At 35.4% G+C, this 11,419-nt stretch overlaps 1 pseudogene; it reads right to left on the reverse strand.

Moving 5' to 3' along the window:
* Positions 1 to 6,006: 6,006 nt before the first annotated feature.
* Positions 6,007 to 8,037, reverse strand: LOC107620497 (triphosphate tunnel metalloenzyme 3 pseudogene; annotated as a pseudogene).
* Positions 8,038 to 11,419: the final 3,382 nt, after the last annotated feature.

Consider the following 11,419-nt stretch of genomic DNA (forward strand, 5'->3'; position numbering starts at 1 on the left):
ATTAGGTTAGTGGAGGATTAATATTAGCTAGGATCAATTTGTCTCTTAAAAAGGTTAGGATTGGTTAGAAATATCTTTGTTCCTCGTGATCCTACACTTGTATGATTCTCACCCTCTTAATTGTCACAATTTTAACTTTAGCAGTCTTTGCTTTTCTTGGGACTATTTATTTAAAAACCAAAAAAAGGTTAATCAGTTAAAAAAATTAACCATATTTGTTTAGGTTCTGATTTTACAAAAACAAAACACCATAATACCTTAATGCTTAAATAAGTAACATTCAAAGCCGTTTAGACTCTTGAATTTCAAATTCTAGAGACCATCTTCTCTGTTTGGTTTTTTGGTTAACAAGTAACAACCCCCAAAGAGGTTAAAAGATATAAAGGAGAACTTGATTCGATGGTGAGGGGGAGATGACAACAAATATTGGAATTGTGGCAACAGTAAAAGTTTGGATAGGGGTAAAGGAGGACAAATACTATTCCTAACATCTATCAAAAGAAAATTTGATCCTTCATTAATTTTAACCATCTTCTATATAACACTTACCGTTCATGCATGATTGTCATCACAATAACGTGCTGTTAGATAAGTTCCATTAATTTATGGTGAATTTTATGAAAGGGATCCCGTAGTCTCATAATAAGTAGCAGTAGAGTCGAATTATCTCTTATTTCTCTATAATTTAGTTAATTATTAAATATTTTGTATCTTATTTATTTGAGATGGTAGTTCGTGAACCTTTTCTCTTTTTTGGATCAAGATCTTCTAAAGTGAGGAAGTTAGTAAAGTAGTAAAGTGAGGAGTTAATCATTCTTAAATTAATATAGTAGGACACACATTTTACGAAAGTGACAAAATCAATTGTGATTAACTCTTCAATTTATCACTTTCGCAATTTACTCACTTTAATGGATCCAAATCTACCATAGCATTGGTAGCCTACTTCCTCCGGATAGTCTACGACCAACATTTGCCTAACTATATATCTATGACACAAAAAATAAAATTGATAATCGGATAGACACACTTCAATAATTTTCATACAACCAGTCAAAGATTTTAGTTATTTTTTATCTGTGAGAGAGAATAACATAAATTTTATTGTATTTTTTTTGTGTGCAGTTCCAATGAAGCTATAAATGAACGGGATAGGAAAATTGTGGTAATATTAAGAAATGTGCTAGATAAATATAATAGTTTGTCAAAGAGTTTTCGCTGAGCAAGAGATAGGTACCAACAGAAAAATTGCACAAACATAAAGTTTAAGTTGATTAGTAAAAGAACTACAGATGGCAGGACATACAACTTGCCATCTGCATCTGAAGTGGCTGCATTTATTGTTGGCGATGTCGAACAACTAAGCAAAGATAAAAATATTATTATAGAGAGTCAAACTAGAAAGCTCCAACGGATTGATGTTTTTCACCCATCTTATTTAGCCTTGCAATATCCATTGTTGTTTCCGTATGGGGAGGATGGATTTTGTTTGGGTAGATTCTATCTCCGCTAGGCCTACAAAGAAAAATAAAATAATCACTTTACGACAATTTTTTGCTTTTCAACTACAGAAAAGGACGGATGAATCTCCGTTAATTTTGATATCAAAGAGATTATTTCAACAGTTTCTGGTAGATGCCTACACAATGGTGGAATCAGAGAGGTTAAAATTTTTTAGGTGTAAACAACCACAGTTGAGGGTTAATAAATACAAATATTTGCATGAAAGTCTTATAAATGGGGATGTAGATGCTACAAGGCTTGGCAAAAGAATCATTCTTCCTGATACTTTTACCGGTGGACCTAGGTACATGATGAATAATTGCAAAGATGCATTTGTAATTTGCAGATATGCAGGATATCCTAGCTATTTTATCATTATGACCTATAACCCTGAATGGGATGAGATAAAAAGAGAAGTGACTCCCATTGGATTGAAGGCAGAAGATCGTCCTAATATATTGTGTCGAGTTTTCTAGACCAAGCTTGATGGTTTGATTGATGACCTAAAAGAGGGAATAATCTTTGGCAAAATACTGAGATGTAAGTCTTTGTTTATGCAACACCTTATTAAAATCTTATGGTTTAATGTTTTACTCATTTGTCTTTTTCAATTTTCAGATGTTTGCACTATAGAGTTTCAAAAGAGAGGGCTTCCGCATACACATATCCTTTTATTCATGAATAACGAGTTCAAGCCACAAATACCAGATGACATAGACAAACATATAATAGCTGAGATTCCTGATAAAAATAAAAGGCCAAATTTACATGGAGCAGTTCAAAATTACATGGTACATGGTCCATGTGGTCCGTACAACAAGAATTCACCTTGCATGAAGAATGGATCATGTTCAATGTTTTATCCAAAAGAGTTTAGGCAGCGAACACTAATTGATGAAGCCGGATTTCCCAAATATAGGCATACTGATAACGGTCGAACAGTGAAGAAAAGGGAATGTGTACTGGACAATAAGTTCATTTTTCTGTATAATCCAAAATTGTTGCTCAAGTTCGGGTGCCACATAAATATGGAATACAAATGCCAAACAAGTTCTATTAAGTATCTGTTTAAGTATGCACACAAGGACAATGATCGCGTAACAGCTACCCTATACAACGCTGGTGATTCGTCAGAAGCCACACAAGCTGTTGACGAAATTAGAAATTACTATGATTGTAGATAAATTTTGGCATGTGAGGCAGTCTGGCATTTATTTGGATATGAAATCTAAGAGAAAGAACCATTTGTGATTAGACTTTCACTCTTTTTGGAGGATGAGCAACCTGCGGTTTATAGTGAAACTTCTAATGTGAATGATATCATCGAAAGAGTAGTATCTCATAAGTCTATATTTTTGGGATGGATGGCGGTGAACATGTCATATCCCTATGCTCGAAGTCTGACTTATACTGAGTTTCCAACCAAGTTTGTTTGGAAGGACGATGCTTCAAAGTGGTTTCCTCGAAAGTAAGGCTTTGCAATTGGAAGGTTGACTCATGTACCTGCACATAATGACGAGTTTATATTCAATTTTGATCTTATTTATTTGATGATTTAAATTTAAAATCTTAACAATATATACCCCACGTCAATTTTATTCGATTTATCTACACTAGAAAACAAATGTTCAAATAACTTTCAATAGTTATAATCTAACGCTCTATAGATTATACAATTTTAGAATTGTTCTCTATTTTTTAGAAAAAATAATTTTTTTACGCATGTGTGGCTACATAATAATTGAAATCGCGTAGCCTAATTCATTTAGCAACTTAAAAGTGGGATTTTAACCAAGTTTTTTGCAGCAAATACCAAAGAATATTACCAACGAGTTCTCTTGAATACTCAAAGAGGATGTATGGATTTTTGAGATATAAGAACAGTAGGAGGAACAATTCATGCTACTTATAGAGATGCATGCTTCGCTCTTGGACTCTTGCAAGATGACAGAGAATTCATGTATGCAATTAAGGAAGCAAGCTCGTGGGCCTCAGGATCATATGTTAGGAGGTTGTTTGTCATTCTATTAACATCCAACAATATCTCAAGACCAGAACATGTCTAGGATAGATGTTGGCATGAACTCTTAGATGATATTTTGTATCGACAAAGAATCGTTAATGAACATGAGGGGTGAGTTTTTATTAATTGCAATTATAAAAGTCCTTTATTATTGATCATTTTTAGTTTGATTGAATTTTTATAGTATCGTATAATATGCAGAGTTAACCATGTTAGATGATGAGATTAAGTAGTTATGCTTAATGGATATAGGCAAGATCTTACATTCCTATGGTAAAACCTTAAAAGACTATCCTTCTATGCCTTTAGCAACTGAAGTTGATAGTTCTTTGTTAACCGAAAGTGTTATCAGGGAAGAGCTAAACTTTAACAGGGATGAGTTAAAGAAAAATGCCTTAGACATGTTAGCCATCACAACACCTGAGCAGAAATATACGTTCGATAAAATTGTTACAACTGTGTATTGTGATGAAGGGGGGGTTTCTTTGTGTATGGTCATGGGGGTACTGGAAAAATATTTCTCTGGAACTTTATGTCCGCTGAGATTTGCTCAAGGGGTGATATTGTGTTAAATGTTGCTTCAAGTGGTATTGCATATTTACTTCTTCCTAATGGAAGAATGGTACACTCAAGGTTCAAAATACCGCTGAATATAACTGAGAATTCTGTATGTAACATCAAACCTGGTTCCCCTCAAGCAATTCTATTGTTGAAAGCCAAACTTATAATTTGGGATGAGGCTCCAATGGTTAGTAAGTACTGCTATGAAGTACTTGATAAATGCTTGGGTGATATCGTGAGGTTTTCTCCAACATATAACAAAGATTTACCCTTTCGGGAAAAAGTGATTGTACTAGGTAGAGACTTTAGACAAATCCTTTCTGTCATTCTACGAGGATTGAGACAAGATATCGTTCATTCAACCGTGAATTCAATTTACCTTTGAAAGTTTTGTCAGGTGCTCAAACTAACAAAAAAATATTAGACTTTCTGTAGGGACAACTGCTTCATATCAAGATGAGACAAAGGAATTTAGTGAGTGGTTATTGAAAGTTGGTGATGGTCTAATAGGTGACAATATAGATGGTGAATCTGAGATATGTCTTCCAGAAGATATTGTTATTCCTTCTTCAGACCAGGCATTTGATGAGTTGGTTCATTTTTCTTATCTAAATATTTTGGAAAACATGTCTTCAAAGGATTTTTTCAAAGCAAGAACTATACTGGCTCCCACGCTGGACATCGTTGAAGTGGTCAACAACCATCTGATGGCTATCATTCTTGGAGGGAAAAAAGTATATCTTAGTTCGGATTCAATTTGTATGGATGAAGGGAATATTGAGAGTTAACTAGATCTCTATGGTCCTGAATTACTGAATAGCATAAATTGCTCTGGTTTGTCTTCATATAAATTAATATTCAAGGTTGGTGCTCTGGTGATGTTACTGAAGAATATTGACCAATCCAGTGGTCTTTGTAATGGTACAAGACTACGAGTTAGGAAGCTTGAAAATTATGTCATAGAATGTGAAGTCTTAACAGGTAACAATATTGGTCATATTACTTTGATTCCAAGAATGAATATGGTACCAACAAATGAAACCATCCCAGTTAGATTTCAACGAAGACAGTTTCCCATAATATTATCATTTGCCATGACAATTAATAAGTCTCAGGGACAAACTTTATGTCATGTTGGATTGTACTTGTCCAAACCAGTTTTTACACATGGCCAACTATATGTGGCACTTTCAAAAGTTAAGAGCAAGAGAGATTTAAAAGTTTTACTTATGAATCACGTAGGAATGTCTGCAAATTCAACCATCAATGTTATTTATAGAGAAGTCTTTAAAAAAATAGGATTCTAATGTAAATATTTAAATTTTATTTTAAATTCTGTATTGAAATCGATGTATAATTATTTTACTTTTAAAAAGTGTAAAATGATGATTATTCATTATTTTTAAGTTAAAATTTGATTTTAATAATAATTTTATAAGTTTTTTAAAATAATAATTATTGTGTGTGTGTTTTTTTTTAAATATCCAAACATAAAAACTTTTTTTACTTTTATAAATTTTTCCGTGCTGAACATGGGTTCATACACTAGTTTGATAGTATAAAAATAATATAAAATAAAAATAGTAAAAATTCATTTTTTACTAAAAAAGATTGAGGCGTTAACAAAATCGATCACAAATAATTTAAACAAGAGTTGTAATCTTTAATGCTTATTTTTATCCAACATTTCTAACCAAACTCTAAACCCTACATGTGATCCTACCTGACGGTGATCTCTCATAAGTGGCAAATAGTGTTAGTAATGTCATTCAAAACTGTGGGTGTGACTAAAAAGTAAAAACTCTATCTGACTTCGGCTACAAGCTGATTTGAAATGAGATTAAGCTATGTAACACAAAGAAGCAAGATATGCAAAATTGTTGAGGAGTGTATTATGTATGTATGTAACTTTAAACAAACTATGTACATAATATTCTAATAATGCAATACAACTTCAAGAACTCCTTCAATACCCGCTTAGCCTCCTCAGGATCAACACTCTCATATTCAATCTTGTAAAGAGTCCTAAAGTCAAAGCTTGTCTGATCTCATCCACCTCTAATTTCAAACCTTTCCATTCATAAACACTTCTAATATTTCCAAAACCCATGAATTCATTCTCCCCCTTCACCCTAAACTTATTCCTCACCCTCTCCAAAACCCTAGATTCCACTTGCCCAAGCTTCCAGGCTTCGCGACACAATCAAGACCAACCCTAGGGTTCAAATCTTCCTCGTCTTCCTCCATGCAGCTCACTGATATGAGAATTAATGTTGGTTTAAAATTTCACAAAATAGAATCTCGTTGCAAGTATAGTCCAAACCAACAACTTACTCTCAATCAAAGTTTAATTTCATTTGTCACAACACAAACCAATAAAAACCGGGAGTTTTAAATCCCGAGTCGTCTTTCCTCGGACAACACAAATTAGGTGTACATTATTGGTTGTGAAATAAAGGGATTTTGAAATATAAAACGAAAATTAAAAGAACTAAGGGATGAAAGAAATAAGAAGGGATCAAAATTGAAATTAATGCGAGTAAAAAGGAAGTAAGGTCAAAACTAGTGAAAATGCTATAAATGCATAAAAGAGCCTTGACTTGGGAATGAGAATTAAGGAATCCTATCATTATCATAACTATAACTATGACAACTATGATGAGTCAATCTCGCTTCGTCAACCCCTAACATCGAGGAGTAAGTCAAGCAAGCATAATTGACCTTAATCCATAAGTCCTAGCTAACTTACTTATTTCTTAGTAAAAAGCTAGCGTCAATGGAAATAAGAGTCAATTAACTACCCAAGTGTAAAAATCTACTCAAAATTTCCAAGTGGCATTTTCACAAACACTTGGTGGGTATAAAACCAAAACATAGGAAATAGCAAAGAAAAATGAAAATATCACCAAACTATTCACAATATCAACAATAGAAACTCAATCAAGCATAGAGAAATCATAAAGCATCAAATTCATAAACAAAAGATCCAAGAAACCAAAATTCCATATATTAACAAAGTAACTTGAACCATAAGAAAATGTAACAAAGTAATGTAATTAAAGAGTACTTACAAAAGAGATGAGCAAACTTCAAGATCAAAGCTTAAACTATAAAATGCTATAATAAAACTTAAATAAACCCTAAGGGAGAATTTTCTACACTACACTACTCCTACTCCTAAATTATGCTTTCTATCCTAAAAGTGAGCTCTCTAAGCTAATGCTTTGATATGGAATGAAATTTTCTTCATATCGCACTCCAAAATGGCTTCAACACTTAAAAAAATTGGGCTAAAGAGCCTAAAAATTGCGAGCCACGTGCTTCATTAATGAAGTCACGCGCAGGGACTTGTGCGTACGCACAGAGGTGTGCGTACGCACACTTGCTGATTTTGCCACTTGTGCGTACGCACAGAAGGTTGTGCGTATGCACACTTGGCTGTGTGCTTCTCCTTTGTTTTCTTCATGTGTTCTCCCTTTTTGCATGCTTCCTTCCACTTTTGTTTAGCCATTCTTGCCTAATTGAGCTGAAATCACTTAACAAAATACGTCATGGCATCAAATGGCATAAAATTGGAATTAAAATGATCAATTTAAATACAAAAATGCATGTTTTCACATTTAGGTTCAATTTAAGGAGCAATCACAAAAAGTATGCTATTTTAGTGATTAAGTGTGAGTTTATATGATGAAATCTATCCAATTTATGCCAAAATTTATCGTCAAATATGGAATCATTACTCACGTTGTCAATCAAAATAGCCTTTGCCTTTAGTGAACCAATGCACTGATCCTCACGGAGCACTGCACGCTTTGACAAGAGATCCAAATCGGCACCGTCAAAGAAGAGGTTGCGTTGGCGGTAGGTTGCGGCATGGAAGGGTGCGAGCAAGGCAATGATTTTTTTGTGCGAGTCGTTGTTGGGAGGCGAAACTTCACTTCAACTTCCATTGGAGAATGGAGCTCTGAGAGGGAGCGGAGAGTGAGGAAGGAGGGGAATTTAAGGAGAAAGGCCGATACGATGCGGCGAGTATGTCATAGGCTTTGTAACAACTTATTCTTCATTATTGAATTGAATAAAGTTTTGAATAAAACTCTATATCCAAGCAAAATTCGTATCCAAGTCTATCCAAGTTGTTGTAACAACTTTTCAAATTACGCGCTCTTCTCTTTCTCATTCACCATTTCTTTCTCCTTCTCCTTCTCCTCCTCCTCGTATTTCTTCTTCTTCTTCCAAATTTGTGCAGGTTCTTTTTTTTCCTTTCTTCTTCTCCTCCTCTTTCTTCTTCTTCTTCTTCTTCTTCTTCTTCTTCTTCTTCTTCTTTTTCTTCTTCTTCTTCTTCTTCTTCCAACGAAGCACATGCTGACTTCTTCCAAACGAAGCACATGCTGACTTCTTCCAAATTTGCACACGCAGGTTTTTCTTCTTTCCTTCTTCTTTTTCTCCTCTTAGAGATTATCAATTCAATTCAGAACACTTGCGTCCATTCAATTCAAAATAATTCAATTCAATTCATAATGAACCGAATATGTTATTAAGGTGAAACAATTTTATAGTACTAAATGAACGGAACATTATCCATTATAGAAAATAAAATTCAAAACAGCTTTCTGCATAATAAATCGAACACATTATTAAGGTGAAATAATTGTATAGTACTAAATTAATGGAATATTATCCATTATATAAAATCTAATTCAAAACAGCTTTCTGAATAATGAATCGAACACGTCATTAACATGAAACAATTGTATAGTACTAAATGAACGGAACATTATCCATTATATAAAATCAAATTCAAAACACCTATGTCTACAATTTAGAGATTATCAATTCAATTCAATTCAGAACACCTGCGTCCATTCAATTCAATTCAATTTAGCAATTGCATTCCATTCAATTCGATTGAAAAAATAATCTATTAGAAAAATGTTGGTGTTGTTGGTGATGACGATAACGAAAGAGGAGAAGAAGAAGAAGAAAAAGAAGAGGAGGAGGAGGAGGAAGAGGAGAAGCAGAAGAAGAATCTACGTATACGAAGAAGAGGGAGGAGGAGGAGGAGGAGGTATGCGTGAATTTGAAAGAAGAAGAAGAAGAAGAAGAAAAGCGCGTGTAACGACGCTCTTTTAATGAGAGTGGTTTTTATTCGTGTTGGACCTACTTGGATAAACTTAGATGAAAAAATACTTGGATGTATAGCAATACCCTAAAGATATCAATAATCTTGTGTCATCAATAAATGAGAAGTAAGAATGAATTTAAATCTTGTGTCAATAATCCTGATTTTTATTGATAAATTTTTGGGTAGGTTTCCTCTAGACCAATAATTGTTGTACATGACAAACTATCCTTTTGAAGAAAATATGGACACCAATAAAATAAAGGATGATGAGGACTAAAGCAAGCAACTTCACATTCTCTCCTAGAAGCTATTTATATTCTCTCCTTCATCAATTGGAATTTAGGGTTTTGATTTGATGAAGAAAATTAGAAGAAGAATGAAAATATTCAAAGAAATATAAAGGTTTAAATGTCATTACTAATACTATTTGTCACTTATGAGAGCTCATCATCATTCATCACATAGGATATGAAGTTATGAACTAACGGCGTTTCTCACCAAAATAATGTTTTGTTAGAAATGTTAGGCGGTAATAAATATTGAAGATTATAATTTTTGTTTAAATTATTTATGGTCAATTTTGTCAACGTTTTAATTTTTAATGGTAAAAGATAATTATTTATTCAAATAATAGAGATACTTAAAAAATAAAGATTTTAATTATGAAAATGTATATTATTTTATAAAATAAAGAAATTAATAATTGTTGACGTTAGGTAACTTGGATCTTGAGATAGGTTAGCTCGTGAGAGGAAGATGATGAACTTTGAATATATGGTGTTTCATTATGAATGACACGCCTGCTCCCTTCCCGTACCCACTGCCCACAAGCGCTCCTGGTCATAGTAAAGCGAAGGCAAAAAAAGCATTGAAATCGAGGTAGAGATATCTACAAAAGATTTTAATACTCAAGTTAATAGACTGTTTAATTTTTTGAATGGAATGAGACAGAATATTAAAAATAAAATACATAAAACAAAATACAACACTGATATTCCGGGAGTGGAGGCTGAGGAATGGAGGCTGAGGCCGCTTGTTTGGTACTGGCGGGTGGAGAGGAAGTTCAGCAAAAGGATAGGATTGTAATTCTTCCTGAAGAATTGAATGAATGGAGTAATGGGTTTTTGAATTCAAAATTGGAAAGGGTGGTTACTGTGGGAGTTAATGCCAGGAGGAATAACACTGATATTCCGGGATCCCCTGCTAACTATATGGAGACGACTTCTGAGAGAACTATATCCTGGGACTATATTAGGAAAGATATGGGAGGGGAGGATGTTGTAACTAGTGCAGCTAGGAGGGAATTGGGCCTTGAGAAGCCCAATACGCTTTTCACTTGTGCTGGGGACCCGATTCTGCCACAGCTTGCCACGGAAATTTGACTGGGCTTGCTTACACAAGGCCCATATGGTAATGAACTCTCTGATCCAGTGGTCATACGGGTCACAGGTACCCAGGCGCCCGTGGAGCTTAGAGATCCGAAGGAGACTGCTGTGGCTGAGGGTGCGAGTGACGGCGCAGGAGGGCAGGACCAGGGCGGAGCTGATGATGTGAGCGAGGACCGGACCAGGATAGGTGGAGGGAACTGTAAGGTGGGTACTGAACCGAGTTCGCCTGCTTTCGTGGGTGGCGCCAGGGAGTCCATGGAGGTGGTGACGGCTAATGGAGGGAGAGCGGGCCAGGAAGCGGCGAGCGATGGCGGACGGGTTCGAAGGTCGCTGCTGGCCAACAGAAGGACGGAGCCACTGGATAAGCGTCTCCTAGTTACTGACGGGCTGCCGGGGGTTATGGGGGCGGCCCGAAAATTGGTCTATGGAGAGGTAGGGGGCAACGCTGGGTTGGATGAGGCTGACAAATCACAGTCGGTGGGAGTGCAGGTGGTTGAATGGCTTGGCAGAAACTCTGCGGTTGCAGCGGGTTGTCATGGTGGTATGGTCTCTAGGGATGTGGTTTGTAATGCCAGAAGCCTGGGTGAACTAGGTACAGAGGTCAGAGAGGTTCCAAGTGGCAATAGGAATGGCCAGGTGAACAGGGAGGTGACAATGGGTTTGGAAAATGAAGAACCAGATTCAGGAGCTGGGAAGGTTCAATCAGTTGAGACAGTATTTGAGAATGGCAACAGGGACACAGGGACAGATGCAGAGGCTGATGGCTGGGATGCTGGTAGTGTGGCGGGCTCTGAATCCTAGGAAAGTAAATTGGCAAATGAC

This window comes from Arachis ipaensis, chromosome B10 (genome assembly GCF_059453495.1).
Source record: "Arachis ipaensis isolate K30076 ecotype BB chromosome B10, ASM5945349v1, whole genome shotgun sequence".
NCBI classification, from domain to species: Eukaryota; Viridiplantae; Streptophyta; class Magnoliopsida; order Fabales; family Fabaceae; genus Arachis; species Arachis ipaensis.